Below are 10,144 nucleotides of genomic sequence, written 5' to 3' on the forward strand. Positions count from 1 at the left end.
GTATCTTCAAAACCTTCTCTAAGACAACAAGGGTAACGGTGAACTTCGCCGGTTTCTTTACGGGCTAAAAAAATAGATTGTTGTTATCACTTCCTCCCGCCTCCGGCTACGGATCGGTTGACAAATGGGCTATTTTGTTATTTTCTCGCACCGAGGTGATGGGGGGAATATTCCCCTCTCCCGTCCCCCTTTGAAAGTAGGCTGAGAGTATAAAGTATATTTTGTGTTTTTGTGAAGAAGGAACAGGCGGAGAGGAATCAAGGCTTTCCCCCTCCCTCCCCAATTGGAGCGCGCGTGGGGAGAGATGTATCTCTTCGTTGAACAGATCATTACATAAAAAAAGGCCCCGGCCAAAACAAAAAGTCCTTAAAAATTTATCTGGGGGGGGGGGGGGGGGGGGGGGGCAGAAATCTTGCATACCTGTACGTATAATACAAAGAGGCTGAATAATAACAATAATGATGATGAAAAGACAGTACATGCCCTGGGATGCAAACTAGGTATTGAAAGAACAAGACAGACAGAGGCTCTGCCCTTTTGAAGCTTGTCATCTAGTGAGAAGGACAGGTTTCGTAGCATAATTGCACTTGGGATAAAAGCCCATCTCCTTACCCTTGCCATTCTTTTCTGCTGCTGCTCACCACCTTTCTCCCTGGGCTCCAACCACTCTGGCCTTGTCTGCATCCCGCCAGCAGACCACGCTCCCGCCTCCCTTGGGGCCTTTGTCCTGGCCGCCCCCTGGAATGCTCTCCAGGTCTTCCCAGCGCCAGCTCTTCCTCACCATTCAGGTCCCTGCACTTGGCTGCCACCTGGTCTTTCCCTGAGCGTTTCTCCTTCTCCTCCCCCAACTCGAACGCAAAAGCTGCGTGAGAACAGACGGGGGAGGCCCTCACTGGCGCCTCCCGACCTGCAAGGTGAGTGATGAGTGAACGGGAGGATGAAGTGCCCACTCTCTGACCAGGCTGTAAAGTGTAAACTGTGTAAGGTCTCCCTTCTGGAATGTGGTCAACGGAAGCTCCAGGCCTGTGGCTTCGCTGCCTTGCGGTCCAAACCTCGGCTGGTGCATCACAGACGCAGTGCGAGATCGAGCCGCGCTGACCCCTGGATGCCGAGCGACGAGCACATGTCTGCCTCCCAGGATGGTCCACATTCGTGATCCCGCCCAGGCTGACTGTGTGACTTGTATCTGTTCCCTGGACGGGCCTCGGCTCCCCACCGCCTCGGCTCGGCTCCCCGGCTTCTCCCACCAAGGGAGGGGCCATTCCGGCCTGTTTTGCTGCACTTGCGTTTTCAGCTTTCCTGGCCTGAAATATGGAAAACAGTTTTTTATTAACACCCCGGCTTTCCTGCCTTTCAGGAGAAACAGCACGACAAACAGAGGCCGCACACGTATTTATTTTGAAAATATGTTTTTTCATTTGGGAGCAAATGGACGCTGCCAGCCTGCCGGTCATTTCACCTGCTGTGGCCTGTGATGAGTGAGGCCTGTTCTCTCTGGGTGGTGGTGTCAGCTAATGGACTCGCGCTCCCCATGTATGTTTGTCTTCAGTTAATTAAAACGTTGCCAAGTCTTCTGTGCGGCCCTCGTGCACAGCAAGGCGGAGCCGTGGCCTGTGGCACTGATCCGGGCTGGCAGGCAGAGTGGGGGCGGTCACCCTATTAAATATTAATCCAATAGGGCATCAGGCCTGTGGGCTTCCACTCCTGAGGCCCCGCTGGGAGGTCACAAATCAATGCCAGAGCAACTCTCCCTGCCGGGCCGCAGTCAGCAGCAGACGCAATCTTTCGGAACTGTTATTTGTCAGTAAATCTGAGCAGAATTGTGGGAGATCGCCCTTAAAAACTGGGATGAATTACCCGCACATCTACCGTGGGACGGGGTGCTACCCACCATGTGAAACTGAGTCTTATAAATGATGAACGGGCCAGGGCCAGGCTGCCAGCATTTATTTCAAAGCTATGGGCCAGGTTAACACGAGCACAGCAGCCTGCACTTCTGATGTTTTGAAAATCTGCCTCCACCAGGGATGGGGATGAGGACTGAGTTGGCGCGCAAGGCTCCATGCCTCCATTTTGGGGGGAATGTGGAAGCTGCTGCCCACATACTCACCTTCCCACACCCTCCCCGCTCCCGTTACTGTTAGCTGTGTCTCGATTACTAAGTCGTTTTAGCGGATGCCCTTGCTTGGCAGACTTTGAAGCTAGGGGGAGCACTCTGTGGTGTGTTGAAATGTTTAACCCCCAAATCAGTTGAAGCCCTAACCCCTGCGACCTGTGACTGTGACCTTACTTGCAAAGAGGGTCTTGCAGATGTGTTAGCTAAGGTGAGGCCATACTGATTGGGTGGCCCTGCACCAAGGACTGGTGTTCTTGTGAGAAGCGGTGAGAGACATCAAGACACATGGGTGCTCCCTGGGATGTGGGAGGCAGAGGTTGGAGTGATGTGTCTACCAGCCAAGGAAGACCAAGGATTGCTGGCAACCCCGAGCTAGGACGCCAGAGGGACCCTCCCCTGGACCTGTCAGAGAGGCCTGATGACACTTTCATGTGGATTTCAGCCTCCCGAACCGGGAGGACACATGTCTATTGTTGTGAGGCACCCGTGGGTGGTACTTTGCTATGGGCGCCCTGGGAAACGGATGCACACTCTACTCCTGGCCATTCTGCTGACCCTCCTCACGGGCTCTGTCACCCCGATTCCTTTCCTTTTGGGGGAGGTCACATACAGTGAAACCCCAACTTGCTAGAAGGCTTAAAAAGTGGGGAGTCATGCCCTAACCGGTTTGGCTCAGTGGATAGAGTGTTGGCCTGTGGACTAAAGGGTCCCAGGTTCGATTCTGGTCAAGAGCATGTACCTTGGTTGCGGGCACATCCCCAGCAGGGGTTGTGCAGGCGGCAGCTGATCGATGTTTCTCTCTCATCGATGTTTCTAACTCTCTATTCCTCTCCCTTCCTCTCTGTAAAAAATCAATAAAATATACTTTTTAAAAAAGTGGGGAGTCAGGCTGGGAAACAAACCTCATCCTATGTCAAACCTTGCGTTATGATTTTCGAAACATCTCAGTCCCCGTTCTTCCTTAGCAGAGGTCAGTGAACATGGTAAGATGGCTCTTCGATGATGGAGATGTCACTCTGCCTCCAGGGTCATCACTGGGAATCCAAGTCTCCCTGGCTGGCTCCACCGAGGCAGAGAGGACACGATGTTGGCATGAGTTTGTACTGACCCCGGCACATACCTGGGAAATTGAATTTTTATTTTCATATTCCTAACCTTTTGTCACTCCTACAAGTTGAATGTAATCAATAAATAATAATGAAGTTAACTAGAGGGTTCCAGCTAGGTCAGTTTCTATTCATTGAGATGCTACACCATTCTGTTGTCTGGAGATAGCTATGGGAAGAGATACTGAACTCCAGGTCGGGAAACCTGGGCCTGAATTCCAACTCTGCTCATCCTCACTACAGGCTTGGAAGGTAAGTATAATTAACCCCCCTGTATAATTAGCCGTCTCCTGTGCCACCTCCAAAGAGACCCATTCAGGGAACCAAAAGGGTGGTGTATGCTTGGCCTTTGTTTTGCTGAGTGGAGCACAGCAGCCAAGGGTAGAGATGAACTGCTCTGGGTAACCCAGGGAGTTTCAGGATGTTGTGCAAGTTAAAGAGGAGGAGGAGCAAGTTGACGATTGGCCGGGAAGAGGCACTGGGAAGGGGAGGTGGTGGAGAAGACAGACGTCCAGTGCAGGATGGGATTTGGTTTCTATTGTGGGGAGTTCGGTCTGTGTCTTCTTCCCCATCTCCCCCTCTGAGCAATGGAGGCAAACATCCCAACCTCCCAGGCCTGCTGGGTGGATCTTAGAAGAGGATACAGGTAAGACATCTGGCACATCTGGCCGCCTCCTTCCTTCCCCTGTTGAACGAGAGCCTACTGTGCTTTTTTAAGAAGACAAGAAAAAGGAAGAGCAAACTCCCAGATCCACACGCTGTTTAATGATCAGCTTTGACCTAATTCCACTTCAAAGCGTTTCCTTCCTACCTCCCACCACCTCCCACCAGGCTGCCAAGCACAGAGACGACATGAAAACTTGGGCCCGATGGGCGCCGGGAACGTTAAAGCCTTTGAGAAAACAGCTGTTTGTTTGTTCCTGTACCATGTTTCTGCCCCTGTCTCTTTGGATGACAAGAGCCTGTGGGGAAGAAGAAGAATGTTTGCACTTTTTCTAATCGTCTACACACGGCTCTGGCACCCTCGTTTCATGCCACAACAACGCTGAAAAAAGCAAAACTGTGTTCCAGAGACGAAGTGCTTTGGCCAAGAGGCACATGGCAGAAATGGGGCTAGAACCCAGGTCTTCTCAGCAATTTCCTTGCCTTCCGCTGTCTCTGGTAGTTTATATGTGGAACCACTATGGCCTCGGTTAGGATGCATTTGGCTGCAAGCAACAGGAAGCCCAAGTGCCCAGGGGCTGGATGCTTCAGAATCACCGTGAGCCCCGGCTCTGGGCTTTCGCTGCCCCTCCCTGGCTGTTCTCCTGCGTGCGGTGACTTCACTGTCAGCCTGGCTTGGCTCATGCCAAAATGATTCACTGCACTCCCAACTCCGCATCAACACATCCAGGGAGCAGAAGCAGGGTCTTGCCCTGCGCCTCTTACGAATTAGGAAGAGTCTCTATAGGCAGCCCCAACGAACACCCCCGTGTGCCTCACTCTCTCCAACGGGAGCAAACTTGTGGTCGGCATCTGTCATATTTGTGGTCACTCTGGCTCTTTTGAACGCTCATCCTTTGTTGGGACAAGTTTGAAATTATAAGTTCCACCTTTCCAAGGTGGAAGCCAGATCTGTCTCTCCCTCTGTTAGGACAAGTTTGATCATAAGCCCCACCTCCCCGAGGTGGAAGAGAGACTTTGCTCTCCTGGCACAGAAATGGGGCTTTTACTCCAGAATTGGTGATGCAAGGACAAAAGTACAGAGAGGCGGCCCCTCCTCTCCCGCTCACACAGCCCAGTTCTCCGTGGTTGTGGTGGTCAGCCTCCCGGCACAGGAGCAGCGGGAAGACAGCCCACAGCACCAGAACTTGGTGGCGGGGTGGTTTTCCTGTCACCTCTGACCTGTGGAATGGTTTGGGCCAGCCCGGCTCCCGGCAATCCCCATGTCCTTTCAATAAACCTCTGAAAGGCTGAATCACCCAGAGGTGGCCTGTTTTTGCAGCTGAGAACCTGACTGATGGACACACCCTCCCTGAGCACAAGGCTGGACCCGCGCCCTCTGCTGACCTGTGCACACCTGAGCTCCCCAGCCAATGGGTGGCAAGAGAGTTGGGGTTACACCAATCAAGACCAGCTCTGAAGTTCAGGGGGAGGTCGGCTTCCCAGAAAGCATAGGGGAACCTGTGGGAAACCTAAATAACACTTAGACAAGCCCACAGGCAAGGGACAGGGTTCACCGCTGGGCACAGGCGCCCTGCGGCCGGCAGGAGGAGGCGGTGAGCCTTCAGCCGTGGACCCGACATGGACCGACATGAATCCCGCAGCCTCGGCCTAGCCAAGTTGTCTCTCTCCTATAACCCTGCTGGCAAAGAGCCACCTTGGGCTACCATTAGCTTCTTGAATTTTTTTGACAGGGGGTTTCCCAAACTTGAATACCACAAACCGCCCCCCCCCTTCATTCATGGGACTCGGTTTGGGAAACACTTTCTATGCTCTTCTGTCTACTTGCCAATGGCTTGACTCTCTGTTTTGGGGATCTGGCCAGGTCTTGAGCTCCAACTCAGAACCACCATCTGAGGTTCTGGCGCCAGCTCTCTCTCCATCTGACTGGACAACTGTCAGGTTCTACAGAGACGTGGAACCAGAACAGAACTCTGTACCCACCCTTTCTCCTCTTCACCTTCCTTCCTGAGCTGGTACATTCCCCCAAGAGGAGACTCATGGACCATCTTGGTTTGCTTAAATGAGCATAGTTAAGCATTCCACCATCTCTTTCCTCAACTTCCAAATAAACAGCTTCCTCTTCTCATTAGCAACTCAAGCAGGAAAATGCCTACCCCTCCCGGGTCTATTTCCCTTCCCTGCACCTGTGACAGACCCTGCTCGCCCAGATGTGATCCTGTAGACTCGGGATCCTTCTCAACACAATTCCCCGGGCAGCTATTATCCATCAATCAGAGCTGGCGTGCCAGGTGAGACAGTCCTACTTACCATCAATGACCTAGTTGATTAAATAGCTAATGTGTTTACTAGAAAAGCTCTGTTAGGTTTCAATTTCAGCTCCCTTATGGAACCTTAAACTAGAGTAGTCTCTAGTTACATCCTATCTACCTCAGGCCTTTCAGGGGGGAGAATCTGGGTTGTGGGGAAGGATCCATTAGAAGTCTACTTTGGCATAAGAACTGGAATAAGACTGCCAAGGTCAGCAAAGCTTCTACCAAGAATTGTTCTAGAGCATTGCCCACTTCCCATTTTTCTCTGACCCAAACCCACAGAGGTATCTGGTGAGCTGACTCGGCCATAGAGAAGAGCATCTGAGGCTACCAAATAAATGGCAAACTACCCCCAGGAAGATGCATCTCCGGACAGACAGCAATTGGAGATGCCCACGATGTCCCCAGCAGCGGCAGGGTTTTCAACTTGGCCTGAGCCAATGGAACCATGTGCAATGGAACCATGGGCCGTGGACAGACTGATACCTTCAGTCAGATAACAGGCTGCTCCAGTTTCTTCCCTCTCCTCCCCCTCCGTCCCCTCCACGCTGATCACATTTCCTTGGTGATTTTCATGCTTAGTCAGTAGGTCTTAGGGGACAAGTGCGTATTCCATAGGGACCTTGTCCGCATACACTGCTCTGTGCTAATGTTATCCTCTGTACAGTATCTTCCTGCCTGCCTGCCATAAGCACTTATTAAACACCTACGATGTGCTACGTGGTGAGTCCTACTGTGAAGAAAGCCCTTGAACTCTGGAGCCACGGGGGAAGGTTGTCTATTAAACAAAGATTATAGACAGAAAACTGTATTTCTGACCAGCAGAATACTGTATTTCCGGTTGCTTCCTCTCTTCCTTGGGTCTTAAAAGAGCTGAAACTGAGTTTGGAGAAAATGGAGAGCCAGGCAGCTAAAATGCAGGGATTCCAGGGAATTCTGCAAAATAATGAAAAGCCCTCATAGGGTGAACATAAACCCGTTCTCCATCCAGGACACTATAAAGAGGGTACAGCAGAACACTTCCTAGCCTCCGCTGATCGCCAAGGACTGTTTAGTTTTATATACATTAACTCCCTAAGTCCCCACAATAACGCTATGAGTTAAATGCTTTTATTATCATCATTCAAAAGATGAGAAACAGAGGCACAACAAGGTTAAATGAGACCTGGCCAGGTAGCTCAGTTGGTTAGAGCATCATCCTGATACGCCAAGGTGGTGGGCTCCATCCCTGGTCAGGGCACATACAAGAAGCAACCAGTAAATGCATAAATAAGTGGAACAACAAATCGGTCCCTCTCTCTAAATTTTTAAAAAAGAGAAGTAAAATGACTTGCCCAAGGCCAGCAGCTAAAAGTGGTGGAGGTGGGATTTGAACCTATGTAATCTCCCAGCAGAGTCCTAAGCTACCTGAAATACATACAACAAACCAATATATACAGATCATGGATTGGAGTGGGATGAGTTGAGTAATACCTGGATGGAGTTTTTTGTTTTTCTTTTTTTACCCCCAGACTTCTATCAGATAAAATAGAAAGGTTATAAATGGGAAGCTCAGAGTGCCAACCCTCCCCCCTCCCCCCTTACAGGCCAGCCACTCCTCCAGACACACCTCTCTCGTGCCCCTGACACAGCAGACCGGAGCCCCAGGGCCTGACCCTGACCGACAGTTTTCAAGGCCTGAGTGCCAGATGTGGAGATGCATCTGCACGGTCCCTCCGTCACTAGCAAGCTGTGCCTTTGACGGGGAAACCACATGATGTAATTAGTACCTATTGCAGCATTGCTGCTGGTCCTAGAAGCCTGAAGCCCAACTCTTAGACTGACCCTTCTGTCCCTTCATTGTTTTTGCATCAGTAAATATTTACTCATTCACCAAACAATTGTGAGCACCCTTCCTGGCCAAGGGCCAAGTAGAAGCCCTGAACACACTAATTTGAATTCAAGAGCTGCCCCCATGGAACTGGCTGTTTGCGGGTAAAGACAGACAGATGGGGAGAGTGGGTTTAGGATGCAGTGCCCTAGGAGCAAGCCAGGGAGGGCAGCCCGCCCTGTCCCTCCTCCCACCCTGCCCTTCCTTCCCCTGGGGGTTGATGAGCAGCAAATGAGATCACACTGGGAAAGTGCTTTGTAAACAGCGGAGGGTGAGAATGGGGTGTGTAGGGAGGAGGGGAGGGATTTACAGCCAGGAGCTGTCCTCCAGGTCTGGAGACCTGTGCAGGCAGAGGGCCAAGCTGAGTGCCCAGTCCGGCCGTGAGCCTGGGCGAGGCCTCCTGGGCAGGACAAAGCCGGAAGCTCTGGGCTCACCCTCCCAGCAAGCCAGGCCCACACCTCTCTGCCCTGGCCACGCTGCTCTGGGCTCGGTGGTGGCAGGAGCCTGAGCCCGTGTTAAGTTGCTTGGAACTAAGTGCTTGTGCAGCCCCGCACCGACCCCTGACCTCTTCCCATTGTCCCACTGAAGTGACAAAGGCCAGTCTTCCCCCTGATGAGAAGCCCGAATCCCGTGAATTCCCTTATATAATGAGATCCCCAAGACATGGTGGCCCGGTGACGCCGGCCACTGCCATTCTCTGTGCTGAGGCGCCACCTTGAGGCCAGTTCTAGCTCAAACGAAGGTGTAGGGATATTTTACAATTTGCCTGGCAGGTGGAAACAAAGAGGAAAAGATGTTCAAAGAACTAAACAGCAAGAAAATGGCAGAGGAGCCCTAAGAGGACCCCAGCAGTCCTTTCACCAACTCCCCTGATGCTCGCTGATCAGACAGTAAGAGCTGAAATGTCTCAGCTTCTTGGGGCAGGATTTCCTCCACGTCCAGGGACCAGAGTGAGAATGGCACCTTCTCACAAACTGAAAATCTAGACCTGAAGAGCAAACATGCCAAGAAAACCCTCGCTTGCCCTGCCGCTCAGACCCCAACCCATCTGCTCTTTACCCCAAAGTTCAGCCGCCCTGGCCAGCTTGGGAAAGAGGGGTTTTCTGTGGATAAGGCCTCCTTTGGGGGAGAGTTTGCAGGTTCTGCTTACAGTTCTGGAACTGGCTGCCCTACGCTGAGCATGAACACACATTTTCATGCGCCATTTATTTAGAAGTAGCTGGAATGGTTCTACAACGGCATCAAAGATACGCCAATGGTTCAAATCAGCATGGAGTTATTTTTGCCTGAAGAAAATCCAAGCCAGATGGTAGCAGCGCATCAAGAAGAATACGCCAAGCTCCCAAGCACCCAAACTGAGCAAGGAGGGTTTTTTATACACCCTCTTACTTTAGGTTTTTCTGTGCAACCCTTTGCCAGGCCAGCAATTTAGCTTCCTCCTCCGAGGCTTAGTGGATTGTTATGTGTAACTGGAAAACAAGGTCCATAAAATATCCAAGCTCTCACTGCCCACCCAGCATCCTCGTTCACACTGCTGGGGGGCGGCAGCTGTGTGCGGTACCCAGGGAGTGACCAGAGGTGACAAGTCTTTGCCTGCAAGCAGCTGCTGGCCCCTCTTCAGACCAATGACAATTCAGACAAGGGGCTCCCTTTATGGGAACCCTGAGGAGCCTCGGGAAAAGGAGAGTGCTGGTTGGATCTATTAAGAAGCTACAGCCGTTCCTTATGCATGAAGTGCAGTCCACTGACTGGCCAGAGGGCCCAGACAGTGAGTTGCCGTTTCCTTTGCCCATACTCCCAGATAAGTTAGGTTTACTGAAACGGAAGTGTTTGCTCCTCCAGTAGAAACGACTCCGCTGATGCTCACAGCAGTCTTCCCATGAGATCTGGACGTGAGCATCAGCATCACTGCAGTCTTGTAGAGGAGACAGAGTCTAAAGCAGTGGTTCTCAACCTTCCTAATGCCGCGACCCTTTAATACAGTTCCTCATGTTGTGGTGACCCCCAACCATAAAATTATTTTCGTTGCTACTTCATAACTGTAATTTTGCTACTGTTATGAATCATAAATATCTGA

Source organism: Myotis lucifugus, unplaced genomic scaffold (assembly GCF_000147115.1).
Source record: "Myotis lucifugus unplaced genomic scaffold, Myoluc2.0 scaffold_101, whole genome shotgun sequence".
Classification (NCBI taxonomy): Eukaryota; Metazoa; Chordata; class Mammalia; order Chiroptera; family Vespertilionidae; genus Myotis; species Myotis lucifugus.